The following is a 20087-nucleotide window of genomic DNA, read 5'->3' on the forward strand; positions in this document are numbered from 1 at the left end:
GAGACGTGAGGAGCTGAGAGCAGTTCACAGCCAATGGCCAGGAACGAAATGGGGCCTTTGTCCTGCAACTGGAAGGAACTGAACCTGCCCACAAGAACGGGCTTAGGCAGGTCTTTCCCAGAGCCTCCAGACTAGAACTCAGCCTGGCTGACACCTTGCTTCACCTTTGTGAGAGCCTGAACAGAGAACCCAGCCAGGCCATGCTGGACTCAGAAGCTACAGAACTGTGAGCTAATGAATGAATATAGTTGTTCACCTCTAAGTTTGTGGTGATGTGTTATGAAGCAATAGAAAACTAACACACCCCGCTTTTTTGGTGAGATCTTGGGACTTGAGACAAGTCTTTGAACTTTTCTGGTCTTAATTTTCACTTGAAAGAGGATTAGATGTGATCTTTAAGGTTCTTTCCAGCTCAGATGACTCTTAAGATTCTTAAAACAGTTTCTCATGAAAAGTAATCTGTATTTTAGGGCCATACTATGGATATGTTGGGAAGATAGAGTTTGTGACTCCTGATTCGAAGGCCATCAGCTCATCTGTGGAAAACTCAGGGAGCACATGGAGGGAATGAGGCTCTTCAACGTCCTGAGGCCCTGTGCTAGAGCTCAGAAGTACCACAGGAATAATGCAAGGTGCCTGCCCTTACACTCTGGGTAGGGAGGCTGAGCGTTGGTGTCCATATGAATAAGCAGTGACTACAAAGTAAAGTCCCAGAGGAGGGAGGGAGTCTTGGTTGAAGGATGTAAAGCTTGGGCTGGATTTTAAAGCTAAGTGGTTTGCCAGGCTATTGGTGCTGGAACAGCCCAAATAGAGGTAGCAGCATAAAGGAAGGCATGGGGCATGAGTGAGACTGACCGTGTCGGTTATACCTGCTGATTCTAAAGCCCAGGGCAGGCATTGAGTAAATGGGAACTGTTAGCAAATAGATTATTGCTGGAGTATTTGGAGTGGTGAAGCTGGAGAGAGGATTTTGTAAACAGGATACCTCTATGCTGAACACGTTGAGCATCACTCTGATACAACCTCGCTTATTTTATTTTATTTTATATATTTATGTATTTATTTTTTTGAGACTGAGTCTCACTGTGTCACCCAGGCTGGAGTGCAGTGGCGCCCTCTCAGCTGACTGCAACTTCCGCCTCTTGGGTTCAAGCAATTCTCCTGCCTTAGCCTCCCAAGTAGCTGGGACTACAGGTGCCTGCCACCAAGCCCAGCTAATTTTTGTATTTTTAGTAGAGATGGGATTTTACCACGTTGGCCAGGCTGGTCTCTAACTCCTGACCTCAAGCGATCTGCCTGCCTTTGCCTCCCAAAGTGCTGGGATTACAGGCGTGAGCCACTGCGCCTGGCTCCTGCTAATTTTAAATCCATGTAATCAATATTTACTAATCCTTTAATCTAGTGCTTATCCCCCCGAAGGATAGTTTTGTTGAGCTTTACTTTCTGTAGTTAAAATGATAAAAATCAATAAGAATATACTGAATATATTCTTCCCAATGACTTCAGAACTTAACCCTGCTCCCACCTGCCACCTAACACAGGATCCTATTAGGCTCTCCTGAAGACTCACTTGTCCAAAATATAACCTTAATGTGAATGACAGAATCACAAGGCTGAAATAACAATTACTGGATTGCAAACTTCCTTTCACTTCTCAATATCACCTAAAACACTCTGCACGGTTTCCTGCACACAGCAGGTGCTCAATGTCTAATTAAATTTAATTGGAGATAAATTGAAATGAGCACACAAAAAAGGAGCAGGGATCCTATTCAGAGCTTCCTGATGGATTGTGTTCAGTCTTTTTGCACACACCAAACCCAAATGGCTGGAAAGCATGGAGCAGCTACAGCACACTTCGGGAGAATGCCACAGTTGACACCCCTGATACTGGAGAGAAGTCATTCAGCTGCCAGAGGGCAGCTGCCGGGAGGAAATCCCCTCTTCACACTAGGTCCGAGCTGTTCTATGAGCCACCAGAGATTACTACCACTCAGTTATTATTACTGTAGTTGACTGCTCCATGAGCTGATGGTTAAATTACATTAACAATTATGGAAAGTAGTGTGACACTAAAGAATTATTAAGTAGTTCATATGCATTGCTAATCTCCCACCGTTATACAGAATAAAAGACCAGATAAGATAGACAGTTGGTAGCTGCAGGTTTATCTGCTTATTTTTGGTGGGAAGATGTTTTCCCCCTAAAATCTACCATTAATTTATTCATTGACCAAAGGTTTATTGAATACCCACTGTGACTCAAACACTGGGCTGGCCTCTAGGTTTGAACTGCAAAAAAGATCAACATGGTCCCTTGCCCTTATATGAAGCTTAAAATCTAGAAGTTAGAAACTTCAAGAGTGTAAAGTATTTTGATGGCTAAGGGCAAGATGCTCTGGGAGTGAGTGCACAGGGAACAAACCTAGTCCAGGGAGGTGAGGTTCTCTAAGGAAATAATATCTTAGGTGACAACTGAATATGAATGTGAGTTAACAGGGGGAGGGAGGGAGGAAAGGGTGGGAGAGATTTCAGGCCAAAGAAATAACCACACTCTTATAAGTTAGCTCTTATTAAATTGAAAAATCAAGACAATATTTAAAAGAAAAAGGATATTCTAAGTGGAGAAGGCAAAAGTGAGATTTCAGACTTGGATCAACATCATTCCTTTTCCTGAGAATTTTGCCCTCTTGTGGCAGTTAGCTGTCAATGACCATACTGTGTCAACAGGTTTCCTTAGATTCCTGGTACTTTTTGAGCTGGAGGTCTTTGCTTTAGAAAAGGACTATTCCATTGGTTTCCAAGTTTTGTTCAGAGGGACACCACTGATTATCTGCTTCCCACATGCGCCCATATTTTGAAAGATTTCTGTCAAACATAGATACACTGGTTTTTGTTTGTTTTTTGAGAGATGGTCTCACTCTGTCACCAGGCTGGAGTGCAGTGGCATGATCATGGCTCACTGCAGCCTCAACTTTCCAGGCTCAGGTGATCTTCTCACTTCAGCCTCCTGAGTAGCTGGGACTGCAGCACATGTCACCACGCCTGGCTAATTTAAAAAAAATCTTTTGTAGAGATGGGGTCTTGCTATATTGCCCAGCTGGTCTTGAACTCCTGAGCTCCAGCAATCCTCCCACCTCTGTCTGCCAAAGTGCTGGGATTACAGGCATGAACCACCAGGCCATGCCCGATACACTTCCTTTTCCTTTTTTTCTCTTTTTTTCTCTAACTTGATTATCTTGGTTACATTATTAAGTTGATATAATTCTATATAAAAGCAAAGAAATTTGTTTTTGTGTTTTATTTGGCCTTGTAAACTCTAACTCTGCCTTAATAAAGCTATCTTGCCTCTCTGTGGGATCATTTCCTCATCTGAAAATGGAAATGATAAAATAAATGTAACAACATCTACTTTTAAGTAACTGTGAGGAAAAATGAGCTGTTAAGAGGGTACTTAGTAAATGTTTATTCCTTTTCTAGCCTTCTCATGGGCAAAAGTTTGGTTTTAGTAAGCTTACTAACCCCCATTCATTTCGCTGAGCTCCCTACACCCAAAATTCAGGGATCCCAACCTTGGAGTTTAACCCCAATCTAGTTCAACCTTCTTATTTTATAGATGAAGAAACTAACAGCTAAGAGGAAGGAAGTGACCTCATTTCTGCCCTTGATCTTAATTTGTATATCAGCTTATTTACAGTCATTATTAAAAAACCGGTGAAAATAAGGGCTTAATTTGTATATCAGCTTATTTGCAGTCATTATTTAAAAAAAAAACAACAGTGAAAATAAGGGCCAGGGCCTCCCAGAAATAAAAAGAAGCCCACTGTAGCAGAAGAGTGAGCAAGAGGGAGGAGGCCGTGCAATTAGGTTGAACAGGTAGGCCAGGCTCAGACCACACAGGGCCTTCTGGGCAATTTTAACTATTTTTTTAGTCCCTGTTCTAGGGGCATGGGCATAAATAATGTCAATGTTATCAGTTGAAATTTGGAAACATCTGAACAACTGCATTTAAAATTTTTCATCCATGTTTGTAATAGTCAAAAATCACAGGTTTAAAGTTGTAAACTATTGTGTAAGCTGACAACAAGAAATTAATCTGTTTCCAATGAAGATCAGAGCCTAAAACAATGGGCTTAAGTAGACAAAAGAAATTTACATTGGATATGGAGGGCAATTCTTGACTAAATGTTATGTGATACTGGCCATGTTACTGAGGCTTCTCTATCCTGGAAAAGTATATCTAGGCAGCAATATTCTCAGATCGTTACGAATCTGAGGGCTTTAAAACCATGGTCCATGCAAGATGAAGATTTAAACCATCTAAAGAACTTTTAAAATATATTTCAGATACTGGAGTTCCAGTTTGACTTCCTTTTAAAAAAGTTCTGTGGAAAATGGGTGTGGAGTTTGAAAATAGCTGGATCTAGAGTATCTTTCATACTAGCTATTAGTAATGTGATTCTAAAACCTAATTTTGTCTTATATTTATCTTATATTTATCCATTTCAGATCTCTCTCCTGTGCTCCAGAACCCTATATTTAACAGTCATTAGACACCTCTACTTCTTATCCCACAGACTTAACCTTCTAAAACTTGATTTAGTCTTTTTCCTCCTAACTGCTCCTTCTAGCCAAGTGAATGTAACCACCACCATTTATCTGCTAGCCCAAACTGGAAACTGGGGAGCCAATTTTGATCTTTTCCTTTGTCTCCATGCTTACCAGCTATCTGTCTTATGGATTCCAACTCCTCAGAACCACTTGGATTAATTAACTAATTAACTCTTCTTCTCCACTTCTGTTACAGTTGCCCTCCCTAGATCCTCAACAGGGTTACTGCACCTGCTCCCTGAGTGATCTCTCTGTCTAGTCTAGACTGCTTCCAATCCATCTTCTATACTGCTCTCCACCAAGTGAGCTTTCTAAATACAAATCTGATCATGGCACTGCCTCTTTAAATGCTTTCATTGTTTCCCACGTCTGTGAAAAGTCCACACTCCTTAGGATGGTGTGCAAAGTGCTTCACCCTCTCTCTCTAGCATCCTTCCTCCCACTCCATTTCCCTTAATTTTTAAACCTAGCTATGCAAACTTCAGGCACTTGGTCAGATGTGCCAGGCCCTCTCTCACTGTTGCCATGCTGCTCTCTTGGCCCAGAATGTCCCTGCTTTCCCTTCCTCATCCTTCATGATTGAACTTAGTTATTAGTTCTTCCATGAAGCCTTCCCCCAACTTCTCTACCCCAGCCTGAGAAAGGTGCTCATACTGTGAAAAGGACTGTGTAATTGTATTTTGCAGTTTACAAAGTTCTTTTACATATATAATCATTTAATTCTTGTAAAAGGCTAGATTGGGTAGACTTGTATCCATTTTATAGATGACATACAGAATCATTTAATTCTTTTCCAAAGGCTAGATGGGGTAGATTAACATCCACTTTATAGGCAAGGCTGGGGGAATTGACATCCAAGGCCGGGTGACTGGTTAGTGACAGAGCTGGGTTATGGTCAGAGACTGTGGCCTCAGTCTTCTGACTTCAAATGCAGTGCCCTTTTTCGTCTAGCCTGCTGAAACAGAATCAGAGGAGAAAGCAGAGGGTGCGCCCTCCAGACTGTGGCAGGCTGCCACAGAAACAGAGAAATCATCCTGCCCGCTTCCACCTCCCCCGGTTCACTCTGATCTAGCCTAGCAGGAAATCTTTTCATGTAGCACAGCATTTCAGGCCGAGCAATGCATTTTTAAACTTTGAAAAATGTCATTTCCCCTGACATTTCTGGAAGTAGTTCCAAAAATGAAAGCCAATTAACCAGCAACTTTGTTGATTAATTCATTACCTAATTAGGGCTGTGAGGACATTTTGAAATAGTCAGATGAAAGAGGTTGGATAAGAGCACTAAGAACAGAACCTTTTCCTGATGTTTCAGGCTCTGTGGCTTGGGGCCTGGGGAAAATTGTATATTCAGGACAGAAAATGAAGGGGAGGACTTTTCTCTGAGAACAGATTTTAGTGGTCTGATTGAGTTGGCAACATGAAAGCGTGTTGGGGCATAAAGACCGAGAAGAACTCACATCTCCCCCCAGATTTGCCCTGTGGGCTAAATTGTGCCCTCTCCCTACCCAATCCATATGGTGAAGACCTAACCCCTTATGGGACTGTATTGGAGTTGGGGCTTTTAGGAGGTAATTAAATGAAGTCATAAGGGTGGAGTCCTAATGTGACAGGATTGATGGCTTTATAAGAAGAGGAAGAGAGAGACTGCTCACTCCCTCTCCTGGCCGGGCCTGGTGGCTCACACCTGTAATCCCAGAACTTTGAGAGGCCAAGGTGGTCGGATCACCTGAGGTCAGGAGTTCGAGACCAGCCTGGCCAAAATGGCAAAATCCCGTCTCTACTAAAAATACAAAAATCAGCTGGGCATGGTGGCGGGCGCCTGTAATCCCAGCTACTCAGGAGGCTGAGGCAGGAGAATCGCTTGAACCCAGGAAGTGGAGGTTGCAGTGAGCCGAGATAGCACCACGGCACTCCAGCCTGGGGTACAGAGTGAGACTCTGTCAAAAAAAAAAAAAAAAAAAAAAAAAGAAGAGGAAGAGAGAGATTGCTCACTCCCTCTCCCATGCACCAAGGAAAGGCCATGTCAGCACACGGTGAGGTGTCCACTGCAAGCCGGGAAGAGAGCCCTTACCAGGAACCCAAGCAGCTGGGCCTTGATCTTCAACTTCCAGACTCCAGAGCTGTGAAAACAATAAATTTCTGTTGTTTAAGCCACCTAGTGCATGGTATTTTGTTACGGTAGTCCAAGCACACTACAATAATTTCTATGACCACCCCAACCCTGGTACACTAAGAACAGACAGCTCAGCATAGGACTCAAATGGAAAAGCTAAACGGATTTCTGCCCACCCTTGCTTTGTGCCCACATTTAGGGGAGAAGACAGAAGGATTCGGTGCCTTCTTTGCTAGTGGGTGTCCTTCTCTTGACTTTTGTTTGTCTTTTTACATTTATTGCATTCAGATAACTAATTATTTATTCCTTAATGTGTCAGGTGCTCTTCTAATTTTTTTTTTTTTTTTTGATACTGAGTCTTGCTCTGTTGCCCAGGCTAGAGTGCAGTGGTATGATCTCGGCTCACTGCAACCTGGGTCTTCTGGGTTCAAGCGATTCTCCTACCTCAGCCTTCCGAGTAGCTGGGATTACAGGCACCTGCCATCACGCCCTGATAATTTTTGTATTTTTAGTAGAGACGGGGTTTCACCATGTTGGCCAGGCTGGTCTCAAACTCCTGACCTCAAGTGATCTGCCTGCCTTGGCCTCCCAAAGTGCTGGGATTACAGGTATGAGCCACCGCGCCCGGCCTGTTCTAAACATTTTACACATATAAAGTATTCCATTTAGCTTGAAACCTCAATTACAGGGCATGCCTGACACTGATGCTCCTTGTTACATAGTAGACTCGAGGTAACATTGATTTGCTTCGACTGCCAAACATTATTTAGAACACTCATGAGAAGGAGGCCAGGTGCAGTGGCTCACCCCTGTAATAGGAAGCCAAGGCGGGTGTATCACTTGAGGACAGGAGTTCGAGACCAGCCTGGCCAACATGGTGAAACCCTGTCTCTACTAAAAATAGAAAAATTAACTGGGCATGGTGGCACACGCCTGTAGTCCCAGCTACTTGGGAGGCTGAGGCAGGAGAATCACTTGAACCCAGGAGGCGGAGGTTGCAGTGAGCTGAGATCACGCCACTGCACTCCAGCCTGAGCAACAGAGCGAGACTCTGTCAAAAAAAAAAAAAAAAAAAAAAGGAAAGGCTATTCCATTTACCCATACTTTTACCCTTTCAATTTTTTGCTTTTCCTCCCTGATGTTCCAAAATTCTTCTTTTATCGTTTCCTTTCTGTCTCAAGAGCATCTTTTAGGGTAGATTTGCTATTGACAAATTCTCTTGGTTTTCCTTCAGATGATAATGTCTTGATTTCCCCTTCATTTCTGAAGGGTATTTTCACTGGATGTAGAATTCTGGTCTTACAGTTCCTTGAAACAATGCTGTGCTACTCCCTTCTGACCATGGTTTCTGAGGGGCAATTTGCTGCCATTTTTATTTTTTCTCCTATGGATAAGGTGGTATCTCTCTCTCACTATTTTTGAGATTTTTTTCTTTGTCTTTAGTTTTCAGGAGATTAACTGATATGTCTTGGCATAGATTCCATTAGGTTTATACTGTTCAGAGTTAGTCAGCTTCTTGAATCTGTTTTTATGTCTTTTGCTGAATTTCGGAAGTTTTCGGCCATTATTTTGTTGAATACTTTTTTAATCCCCACCTTGTCTCTCTTCTCTTTCTGCAACTCCAATGGCATAGTATTAGATTTTTGGGGGGTTATAGTTACATAGGACTCTGAGGCTGCAGTCATTTTTTTCCAGTCTGTTTTTTCTCTGTTTCTCAGAGATTGGGTAATTTCTCAGATTGGGTTATTTTTATTATCCTAACTTCAACTTCACTGATTGTTTACTCTGTTCTTCCCATTTTCATTGAGCTCATCCATTGAGTTTTTCATTTGTATCTTTTAGTTCTAAAATGTTCACTTGATTCTTCTTTACGTCTTATATTACTTTGCTGAGATTTTCTGCATTTTTGTTTTAAGTGCATCCATGTTTGCTCACTGAAGCATTTTTATGATAGTTGCTTTAAAATCCTCACCAGATAATTCCAACATTGTGTCCTCTCAGTGTTGGCTTCTGTTGATGGTCTTTTCTTATTCAAGTTGAGATTTTCCTGGTTCGTGGTTTGACTAGTGATTTTCTAGTGTGTTCTGAACATATTGAGTATTATGTTATGAGACCCAGATTCTTACTGAAATCCTTTGTTTCAGCAGGCCCCCTCTGGCACTGCACTAGTGGGAGAAGGAGTCCACTCTGTTGGTACTACCAAGTGGGGATGGAAGTACAGCTTCCCCCTCAGCTTCTGTTGACACCCCAGGGAGGCAGTTCCTCATTACTTCAGAACAGGGAGTTCATGCTCCCTGCTTCACCTTCTCTGACATCATCCCAGTGGGAGAGAGGGGTCACCTTGTTACAGCCACGTTGGTAAAACTGGAAGTCTAGGCTCCGCACTAGCCCTTGGCCAGTGGGGGTGGGGCTGCAATGTTTTCTGTGGGGTTCGATTGGTGTTTTAATTTGTATTTTAGTTCTAAAATTTCTACTTGGTTCTTCTTTAAAAGTTAGAGTCTAAATATTTTCTGTCTTTCTAGGCTTCCCCTTTCCTGTTCCTTTGGCTAGAGAGAAGAGGCTTTTTGGGGACCTCTTTTTGTCTATACCCATTAGTGTTTGTGGGCTGCCAGCCTGTTCAGCTCCAAGTCTGGGATATAGGAGGCAAAAAGAAAACCCAGGGAACCCATCTGTATGTTGTTCCTCAGGTCTCAAGGTCCCTAGCCAGTCTCCCTTTTTCTCCACCTTTCAGATTATTCTTTTGTTATGTATCTCCAGGGATTTTAGTTTTACTTGGTGGAGGAATAGGAAGAAGTGAGTCTATTGTATCTTGTCCAGAACCAGAAGTCCTTTTTGTCAACTTTTGAAGAAGATCTTAGAAAATACATTCCCATTATCCTAAAAAAGTCTTAATGGAGTAGACAGTTGCAGTAGCACTTCTGAGGTGGTTAGAAGCTGGTTCATTATAGGTTTGATACTGTTAAATCCTTATAGCAACCCTTTGTGGCAGGGATTATGATACTCATTTAACATAAGCGAAAACTGAGTTTAAGGTTAAGGAAGGAGGGTGAAACCTGGTGTCCTTTGCAGTACATCATAAAGCCAAAAGATAAAGTTCCTTACCACCATCTTTTCCACTCTCTGAAAGCCACCATGCTTTGCACTTCACCAAGCAAAGTAAGCTGTCATGCTTGGGTTTTCCTCAGCTTCCTTTCCAGTTTACTTGCACCTCTCGTTTCTTCACTCCTAGAGAAAGAGGTGCCAGTCTTTCTCTCCCAAAATGTCTCTACTTGCTCCAAATCTTATTCCCCCTCTAGGACCTCGCTTTCAAACCTTTTACCTCTCTCATATCTTTAATCTCTTCCTGTTGATTTTTTCCTCTTATGCTACAAAAATGATGAGGACCCTACCATCCCAAAAACATTGTTCTCTGACCCTTCCTTCCTGTAAGCCTGAGCGCCACCCCCTTCTGCCTGTCTGCTGAATCATTTGGCAAACATAGTCAGTGCTTTTGCACCCTTGCTTTGTGCCCACATTTAGGGGAGAAGACAGAAGGATTCGGTGCCTTCTTTGCTGGTGGGTGTCCTTCTCTTGACTTTTGTTTGTCTTTTTACATTTATTGCATTCAGATAACTAATTATTTATTCCTTAATGTGTCAGGTGCTCTTCTAATTTTTTTTTTTTTTTTGAGACTGAGTCTTGCTCTGTTGCCCAGGCTAGAGTGCAGTGGTATGATCTCGGCTCACTGCAACCTGGGTCTCCCGGGTTCAAGCGATTCTCCTGCCTCAGCCTTCCGAGTAGCTGGGATTACAGGCACCTGCCATCACGCCCTGATAATTTTTGTATTTTTAGTAGAGACGGGGTTTCACCATGTTGGCCAGGCTGGTCTCAAACTCCTGACCTCAAGTGATCTGCCTGCCTTGGCCTCCCAAAGTGCTGGGATTACAGGTATGAGCACTTTTGCACAAAAAGGACTTCTGGTTCTGGACAAGATACAATAGACTCACTTCTTCCTATTCCTCCACCAAGTAAAACTAAAATCCCTGGAGATACATAACAAAAGAATAATCTGAAAGGTGGAGAAAAAGGGAGACTGGCTAGGGACCTTGAGACCTGAGGAACAACATACAGATGGGTTCCCTGGGTTTTCTTTTTGCCTCCTATATCCCAGACTTGGAGCTGAACAGGCTGGCAGCCCACAAACACTAATGGGTATAGACAAAAAGAGGTCCCCAAAAAGCCTCTTCTCTCTAGCCAAAGGAACAGGAAAGGGGAAGCCTAGAAAGACAGAAAATATTTAGACTCTAACTTTTAAAGAAGAACCAAGTAGAAATTTTAGAACTAAAATACAAATTAAAACCTTCTACCTCTTGCATTTCAGCACACTGCCCGGTCATGCTGGCTCCTGGTCCCACAGCCATGCCAAATGCTCTCTGTGAGGACAAGTGACCTGCATCCAGGCCTCAGGCTAAGGGCCTTCTTCCTCCATCTAGGTACCTACTCTATCAGACTCATGTGAGGAGTTTCTAAAAACACCCACTCACCTGTTGATTCTGATATAGAGGGCTGAGGTAGAAGTCCGAATCTACTTTAATCTCCCAAGGTGATTCTGACGCATAGCAGGCTTGGACTTTGTTGCTGCATCGACTCCTTCTCAGGGCTCCTTCCTCGTCCTTGAGGACCTCACAGCTCCTCCTTCATCTGTGCCCATGCTAGGCTGGGTGGGTGGACAGACTGGGAAATTTCCAAGTCCTTGCTCACCAGGGCTGACTCAGCTGATAGTAACAACTGTAAAGAGTATAAAAACTTACATAATGTTTACTATTTGTCTGGCATTTTGCTAAGTACTTTACACTTACTTGACCTGACCTGGCCAGAGGAGATTATCCTTCCTTTGCCTGAAGGCCTTGTACTAACCCCACCTGAGGGTGATGCGTCTTATCCTCAATACCTTCCCCACCACCCTCTTTGCTTCTGGATTCATAACTAGAGTCGGAACCCAGTGTGGATAAGTGCTCAGTCTGACCCAGATAGACATAGCTTATCCATAAAAAGAACAGAAGAGTTTAGCCAATTAACATCAGCAACAACAGAATCATACATGTGGGAAAAGATTCTAAATATGGTAGTTCAATGAGGATGGAATATAATGTTGAATTGGGAAAATTTTACCAGTATTATGCCAGTACTTGAGATTCTGAATTAAATGCTTAGCTGCGGCAATGGGGGGTGGCTCTAACATTTACTTGCCTGGCCAGCTAAAACCTGGATCCAACAGTGAATACAGTCAATAAAATTGAGATGCCAAGACCTCCCTGGCATAATCTACATTAGAAGGGATCTAAGAGCTTCAAGAAGCAGGAATTACGGGTTACATTTTATGTGATCCACTGCTATGGGCTGAATAGTTGAATAGTGTCTTCCCCAACTCCACATTCATATGCTGAAGCCCTAACTCCAAATGTGACTGTATTTGGAGTAAGGAAGTAAGTGATATCATAAGGGTGGGACCCTGATCCAACATGATTAGTGTCCTTATAAGAGAAAGCACTAGATAAATTACTGTCTCTCCACCTTGTGACGACACAGCAAGAAGGCAGCTGTCTATAAACCAGGAAGAGAGCCCTCTCCAGAAAGTGAATGGGCTGGCACCTCGATCTTAGACTTCCAGCCTCCTGAACTGTGAGGAATTAACTTCTGTTGTTGGAGCTACTCAGTCTATGGTATTGTATTATGTCAGCCCGAGCCGACTAAGACAACCACCTACTTATAACTACTGTGTCTGGACTGTAGCTCTCTCTCATTTCAAACATTGACAGATTTCTATCACATTTAATTTGCAGTAAATGGATTGAACTCTCACCTGTTGATATTTTCCCCTCTTGTTCCTTTTGCTATCTGGGTTGATTAGTTTTGTAAATATCTACACCTTTATTTTAGTTGGGTTCTGGGAGATAAGGAAGTTGAACATACATTTTCCATCTGCCATCTTTACCAAACCACAATTTTTGATACCGTAGGTTATTATTATTACAGAAACCACACTAGGTATTTAAACAGAGGAATTTATATGGGGTATTGGTTACAAATGAGTTGAATGTGCTGGAAGAGCCAAAAGGAAGGTGTGATATCCAGGAATCCAGAAACTGCTCCCCACTCCTATGCTGCAGGTGCTGGGATGGGCCACGGGAGTTCAGCAGGCCCCCTCCCACAGCTACCCAGCAACTACTTGGTATTTGAGCCACAAGCAGGAAGTGTATGTCTTCTTCAGTTCTGATCTCCTTCTGATGCCTTTTATTGTTAGAACCTGATGACTCCATCTGTCAATCTAGGAAATATAGATTTTGGATTCCCAGTTCCAGTAGTAGAGGACAAGGAAAAAAATGGATATGGGGCTAGGTTACAACAAAAATAGCTCATGTGGTCTACTCCTTTAGCAACTCAGCATTGCTATACACCTCACTACCTATATACAAAATTGTATACAACAAAAATAACAGAACATCATGCTTCTTCCAGTATGATGCAACCATTCTTGGTGGGGGAGTTGCTCTCATTCTCATCCCCCAAAGGGGAAACACAGAGTCATATTAGTCACCATGACGATGTTTGGGTATTAATTCCTTTTCTGATTCACTTAAAATCCCACCTGAACATTCTATGGCCCCAAAAGTAATGAAGATTACTACCAAAGCTACTTAATAAATAATAAGAAAGAAGGAAGGAAATGCTTGCTTTACACACACCATAAAATGATGCTATATTTTACAGTTTTCATTTATGCAACTAGTCTTGAAGCTATGGTCAATATTTGTGATTTTCTTCCTTCACTACCCCCTCCTACATTCTCTTTGCTATTGGCTAGTACTTCAGCTGGTTGAGATCCTACTTAACCCAGAGGTTACCCAAACCTGCAACGTTGAAGGGTTTGAATTCTCAATGATCCTGCTTTTATTGAAAGGCCATAGTTTTCCATTAACATTCAAACATTAACTTTATTAAAGCATAACTTATATAAATAATATGCACTCATTTAGTATACAGCTCTATAAGATTTGAAAAGTGAACATAACTCAAGTAACCAACACTGTAAAATCAAATATAGAACACTTCCATCACTCCAGAGTCTCTCATGCCCTTTTGCAGTGATGCCTCACCTGAGTAACAGACAACCGCTGGTTTGCTTGTTAAAGTTTTTCATGTAAATAGAATGACACAGGATGTACTATCTGGGGCCTGGCTTCTCATACTCAGCAAAATGTTTTTGAGATGCATCTGTGTTGTTATGCAAATAGTAGTTCATTCCTTTTTATTTCTGAGCAGTATACCATTGTAAAGATGTACCACCTGCTGGTGGACATTTGTGTGGTTTCTACTTTGGGGCATGTGCCAGTTATCAATTTATTGCCTCATAGCTGTGGATTTGCTCTAAGAGTACCTTTTCCATATTAGTGGCCTGGATTTCCCTTTTACAGTGAGCAAAATGTTATGCATTGTCAGCAGAGGGTGCTAGAGAAACATTGCAAGAAGAAGGGGGCTCTTCTTGGTACTCCTGTGCTGCGTTCTGCCTTTTCTTGCTTTTGCACTTCCTCTGGTTACACCCAGTGGCACTGCACCCCAGCCATGCACCCAGAGTCTGTCGTCCCTTGCCAACCGTGCTGCCTTGGGTCAAGCCTAGAGGCCACTTTGCCTCAGGCCTCCCAACATGGACACCGTGCACCAGAGGCTGTGTGCTGTCCTGTCAGTGAGCAGGCAAGCTCAGAGGGCTATTTTGTGCTGCCCTGGGACAGTCAACCAGTGCTGGCCATGCAACCCAGCAAAATCCTGTGCCATCAAGTAAATAAGCTGCAACCACACCTCCAACAACAATGTCCAAATCCCATTCTTGGGGAAAAGGGGCCCTGTTCTTTCTTGTACATACCATATGCAAGATCATATATATCACATTTTTTTTTCCTGTACCACAGTTCGTCTATCCAGCCCTAAGCTGCTGGTTAGAGCTTTCTTTACATCTTTACAGTACTCGCTGAATCACAGTTTAATAATTCTTTATACTCTACTTCCCTTGCTTACTGTACAGTGACTCCTCTCCTGAGTCATGGCCAACTGCTGGTTTGCCTGTTAAAGTTTGCTTGGTCCAAACTGGTATAGAATTGGTTCTGAGACTGGTCTCAGGAAATAGACCTGTGAACATGGAGTCTGAGGATGGGTTGGGTCCTGCCCTCACGCTCATATGCAGTGCTGAGCTCCTTGCTACTGGGAAATGGGAGGCTAGTAGGCCAGCAGCATCCCCGTGGTTGATTGTGAGCCAAGTGGCTGCTGTGTCTGACCATTATGACAGTAATGATAACTGTAAGGGCTGTGGTGTAGGACGAATTCTTTTGGGTACACTGAGCTCTTGCAGAGAGAAAATGAGAAGCTCAGGCCTGTTAACTTTCAATTCAAGCCATCTCTGACAACCAGAGAGCTTCCATGACAGCCCCTAAAAGTCTCTTATTTCTTATAGCTACAACACTGCTGAAAACCAAACACACAATTTAGTTATGCAACTTTCTGAATTACAATGACAGTAAATTTACAGTCTTGCCATGTTTCTCACTTGAAAGTTAAGGTATTGATCAGGAAAGAATGGGATCTTGAAAGGTAGATTAGAGAAATCTGATTGGACCCAGATGAAACCAATAATATTGAACCCACAAATCATTTTGAGCCTCCCTCAACCTGGGACAGTTGCCTCAAAAAGGGATACTCATCCTTCTCAAGACTCACCACAGCCATTCCCTGTTGCCACTAGAACTATAAATCAGGTCAGATCTCAGCATGGTCTATGGGAATACGTACACACTATGACCCAGGAGGACAGAGCCCAAACACTAAAATACTTTCTAGACTTCACTAATATATATCAGTAGAAACTTGGGGAACATCTGTGGAAATTGTTTCTAAGGGTGTTAGACTATGGAAGACAGCATATAACACCAGATAACCTGAGTTCATTGACAACGGTATACTTACTAGAGAGTTTGAATTTATTGTCTTACTGGAGGTGGCTCTAACAGCTTGCCTGGTTGAGTGACTGAAATGTGGGCTTAACACTGGCTTACATTAGGTGAGACTGAGATGCTAGTGCTTCCCTGGCATGATGTGAAGGAGGGAATCCAAAGGCTTAGGGAGATGAAAATGTTGGGCTGGTCTTATGGTGTGTGACCTGCATACCTTCTCCTGAACTGTGTTCCACAGGAGGGCCCAGAAGACATCCCCCTCACTAAGACATTGGGAAATACATGAGAGTGAGGAGTACCTGGGTTGGGAAAAGTGCACTGTGGTAGGCCAGGTATGACTGTGGCAAATTCTTATTGAGATGAGCTCCCTGATTTCAATTGGAATGATGAGATTTTGGAGTAGAGGAGGACATGTGACAGCACTTAGCCATCAAAAACAAGATGGGGATATTTATCAAAAAAGGCAGCAGAAATGTACTAATAATCAGAATGCTTTGGCCTGCAGAACCCGTTGGTGGTGGCTCATTGATCTTGGTATGCCTAGGAATAAAATAGATGGGTCACCAACTAGAGTGTGGCCTGATCCATAGGAAAGGAAAAACTCTAGATCTTTAGCCAAAAACCTGACTTGAGGGGCCACAGTGGAGAGTCATGGCCTCTTACCTAGTTTTCAAACTTGTTTCCAAACTTAGTTTCCTAAGTCAGTTCACAGACCTTGAAGCCCTTTATTGAAGGGGAGACTTGATTCCTTTGAGAAAAGACAGCCCTGCACTGTTGCTCCAGGTTCATACCATGCCTTTTCCTCCAAGCCTTCCCTAAAGAGGCCTATGGGCCATTTACTAAAGTGACTGTGCATTGGAGAACAAGAAATGCCCAGACCTTTTAGGGAAAGCTGGAAACTGACTCTGAATTGGTGCTAATTCCTAGGGCTTCAAAATGTTATTATGGTCAGCAAGTCAAAGTAGAGGCTTATGGTGGTAAGACGATAGATGGAGTCCTACATCTCACTAACAGTGGACCAAATTAGTCCACAGACCCACCCTGCAGTTGTTTCCCAGCTCCTAAATGTAGAGAGATCTATACGTCAGGACAGATCTCAGCAAGATCAAAGGGAATAGATACACACTACAGAGCAGATATACATGGAACAGACACACATGGCAACTGGCACATTCCCACATTGGTTCTCTGACCCATGCAGTGAAGATCACTATGGTAGGAAAGGCTAAGTGGTAGCACCTGGAACTTCCCTACCAGGATAGTAAACCAGAAGCAGTGCTGCATTCCTAGGAGAGCTGCAGAAGTAAATGCCACTATCAAAAACTTTAAACAAGCAGAGGTGGTGATAGCTATAATATCTCCCATTTAACTTACCAGTTTAGCCTGTGCAGAAGCCAGATGAACCTTGAAGAGTGGTCACGGATTGTCGTAAATGTAACCGATGGGAATTCCAATTTCAGCTGCTGTCTCAGATGTAACGCCTTTACTGGGGCAAGTCAACACAGCCTCTGACAGTTGGTATGCAGCTATTGACCTGGCTAATGTCTTTTCCTCCATACCAGTTTGTGAGGACCACCAGAAGTGGTTTGCTGTTACCCAACAGGGCCAATAGTATGCCTTTACAGTGTTGCCACAGGCTACATTAGTTCTGCTGCTGTCTGCCATAATAGTATGCCTTTACGGTGTTGCCACAGGCTACATTAGTTCTGCTGCTGTCTGCCATAATATAGTCTAAGTGATCTTGATTGTCTTGACATTCCATGAAATATCACACTGGCTCACTCTACTGATGACATTATGCTGATGGATCTAATGAGTAAGAAGTAGCAAGTACTTTAGATGCCTTAGTAAGATGTATGTAAACCAGAGGGTGGTAGATATACCCCACAAAAATTCAGGTGGTGAGAGGGGCTTGTCACCTCAGATAAATTTCTGGGGATTCAATAGTCTGAAGCATGTTGGGATGTCCTCTCTCTGGTATGTGACAAATTGCTGCACCTTGAACCAGCTAGCAGACACACACAAAGATAAGGCACCATGATAGTTTTACATAAACTTGACTGGGGTACCCAGATATTTAGTTAAACATTATTCTGAGTGTGTCTATGACAGTGTTTCTGGATGAGAGTCACCTTTGAATTGTTAGACTCAGTAAAGCAGATAGCCCTCCCAATGTGGGTGGGCCACATCCAATCCATTTGAGGCCTGAACAGAACAAAAACCTGGGTAAGAAAATAATTCGTTCTCTCTGGCTGTCTTTGAGTTGGAACATTGGTCTCCTGCCTTCAGACAGACTTGAACTAGAACATACACCATCAACTCTCCTGGTTCTCAGGCCTTCAGACTTCAACTGGAACTCCACCACCAGCTCTCCTGGGTCTCCATCTTGCAGAGGGAAAATCATGTGACCGCTCAGCTTCTATAATACTGTGAGCCAATTCCTTATAATAAATCTGTCTGTCTATCTATATATCTATCATATCCATCTTATTGGTTCTATTTCTCTGGAGAACTTTGACTAATATAGGCACTGCATTTGTTAGGTCTTTGGGGATTTGGGGAGGTGATAAATATCACATTTAAGTGTGCTATTTTGACCTGTCTACACAATCACATGAAAGTCTTTCAGTTTCAAGTGGGGCCCAGAACAAGAGAAGGCTCTGCAGCAAGTTCAGGCTGCAGGGCAAGCTGCTGTACCACTTGGTCCTGTGATCCAGCAGAGCCTGTGATAGTTGAAGTACCAGTGCCAAATAGAATTGCTTTGTGGAGCCTCTGGCAAGCACCAGTAGAACAGTACAGTAGACAGTGAAGACCTCTAGGATTCTGGAGTCAGTGAAGACCTCTAGGATTCTGGAGTAAATCTATTATTCCGTTTTTGAGAAAGTGCTTCTGATTTGTTACTGGGCCTCCGTAGAGACTGAATACTTAACCATGGAACATAAGGTAACCATGTGACCTGAACTTTCCATCATGAATTTGATGTTGTCTAATCTACCTAGTCATAAGACTTAGTGTACAGAGCAGCATTCTATTATTGAATGGAAATGGCATATAAGAAACCCAACTCAGGTAGTTCTGGAAAGTACAAGTAAGTGGCATGAACAGATGGCTCAGACTCCTTCAATCTCAACTTCTAGGAACTCAAAATGCATTTTCTTCTATTGCATTGTCTTCTGTCCCTTAACACATGTCTTTGGCCTCCCATAATGTTTCTCACAACCAGTTAACCAAGAAAGAAGAATTCGAGCCTGGTTTACTACCTACAGATTAATTTTTGCACCCCACTAAAGAGTGATCATGAAGGACAGCTGATAGGCTTTGAACGTTTGTCTCCTCCAAATCTCATGTCAAAATGTGAATCCCAGTGTTGGAGATGGGTGATAATTAGATTATTGGGGTGGATTCCTCATGAATGGTTTAGCCCCATTCCCTTGGTGATAAGTGAGTTCTTGCTCAGTTAGTTCACACTAGGTCTGGTTGTTTAAAACAGTCTAGGACCTCCCCCTTCTCTCTCTTGCTTCCACTCTCACCATATGACGTGCTGGCTTCCCATCACCTTCCGCCATGATTATAAGCTCCCTGAGGCCCTCACCAGAGCAGATGCCAGCACCATGCTTCCTGTACAGCCTGCAGAACTGTGAAATGGTTAAACTTCTTTAATTTGTAAATTACCCAGCCTCAAGTAGTCCTTCATAGCGATTCAAGAACATACTAACACAACGTTGTGATGGGAAATTGTCCCAGTAGGCAGAACTTTTAGCAGTGATTTTGGTTATGAGAGGGGGAAAGAGATGGCTGGAAGTACAAATCTAAACTGATTCATGGTAAGTAATGGTTTGCTTGAGTGGTCAGGCACTTGCAAGGAACAGGACTGGAGGATTGGCAATAAAGAAATCGAGGGAAAAGGTATGTGGACAGACCTCTTTGATCAGGCACAGAATGTGAAGATATATTTGTGTGCCATGTGAATGACCACCAAAGGGACATTCACTGCAGAGGAGGCTTCTAACCAAGTGAAAAAATAACTTGTTCTGTAGATGTCAGTCAGCCTCTTTCCCAAACCACCTCAGTGCTTGCTCAATGGCCCATAAACAAGTTGTCATGGTGGCCAGGTGGAGATAATGTATGGACTCAACAACACAAACTTTCCCTACCAAGATTGACCTGGCTGATACTACTGCTGTTGAGTGCTTAATCTGCCAACAGAAGGAACAACATTGAGCCCTGATAAGGCTCCATAGCCACCTGGTGGTAGGTTAATTACATTAAGCCTCTCTTATATGAAGGGGCAGAATTTGGTCTCACTGGAATAGACACATATTCTGGAATAGATTTTCTTTCCTCATCCATAATGTCAGCGCCACCATCCATAAACTCACAGAA

The 20087-nt window shown here is 42.9% G+C and overlaps 1 protein-coding gene across 1 annotated transcript in view; it reads left to right on the forward strand.

The window, feature by feature from the left end:
- The window catches only part of BARX1 (BARX homeobox 1), a 78980-nt gene that overhangs the window by 13578 nt on the left and 45315 nt on the right, over nt 1-20087 (forward strand). The window lies entirely within an intron of this gene.

This window comes from Pan paniscus, chromosome 11, assembly GCF_029289425.2.
Source record: "Pan paniscus chromosome 11, NHGRI_mPanPan1-v2.0_pri, whole genome shotgun sequence".
Lineage (NCBI taxonomy): Eukaryota > Metazoa > Chordata > Mammalia > Primates > Hominidae > Pan > Pan paniscus.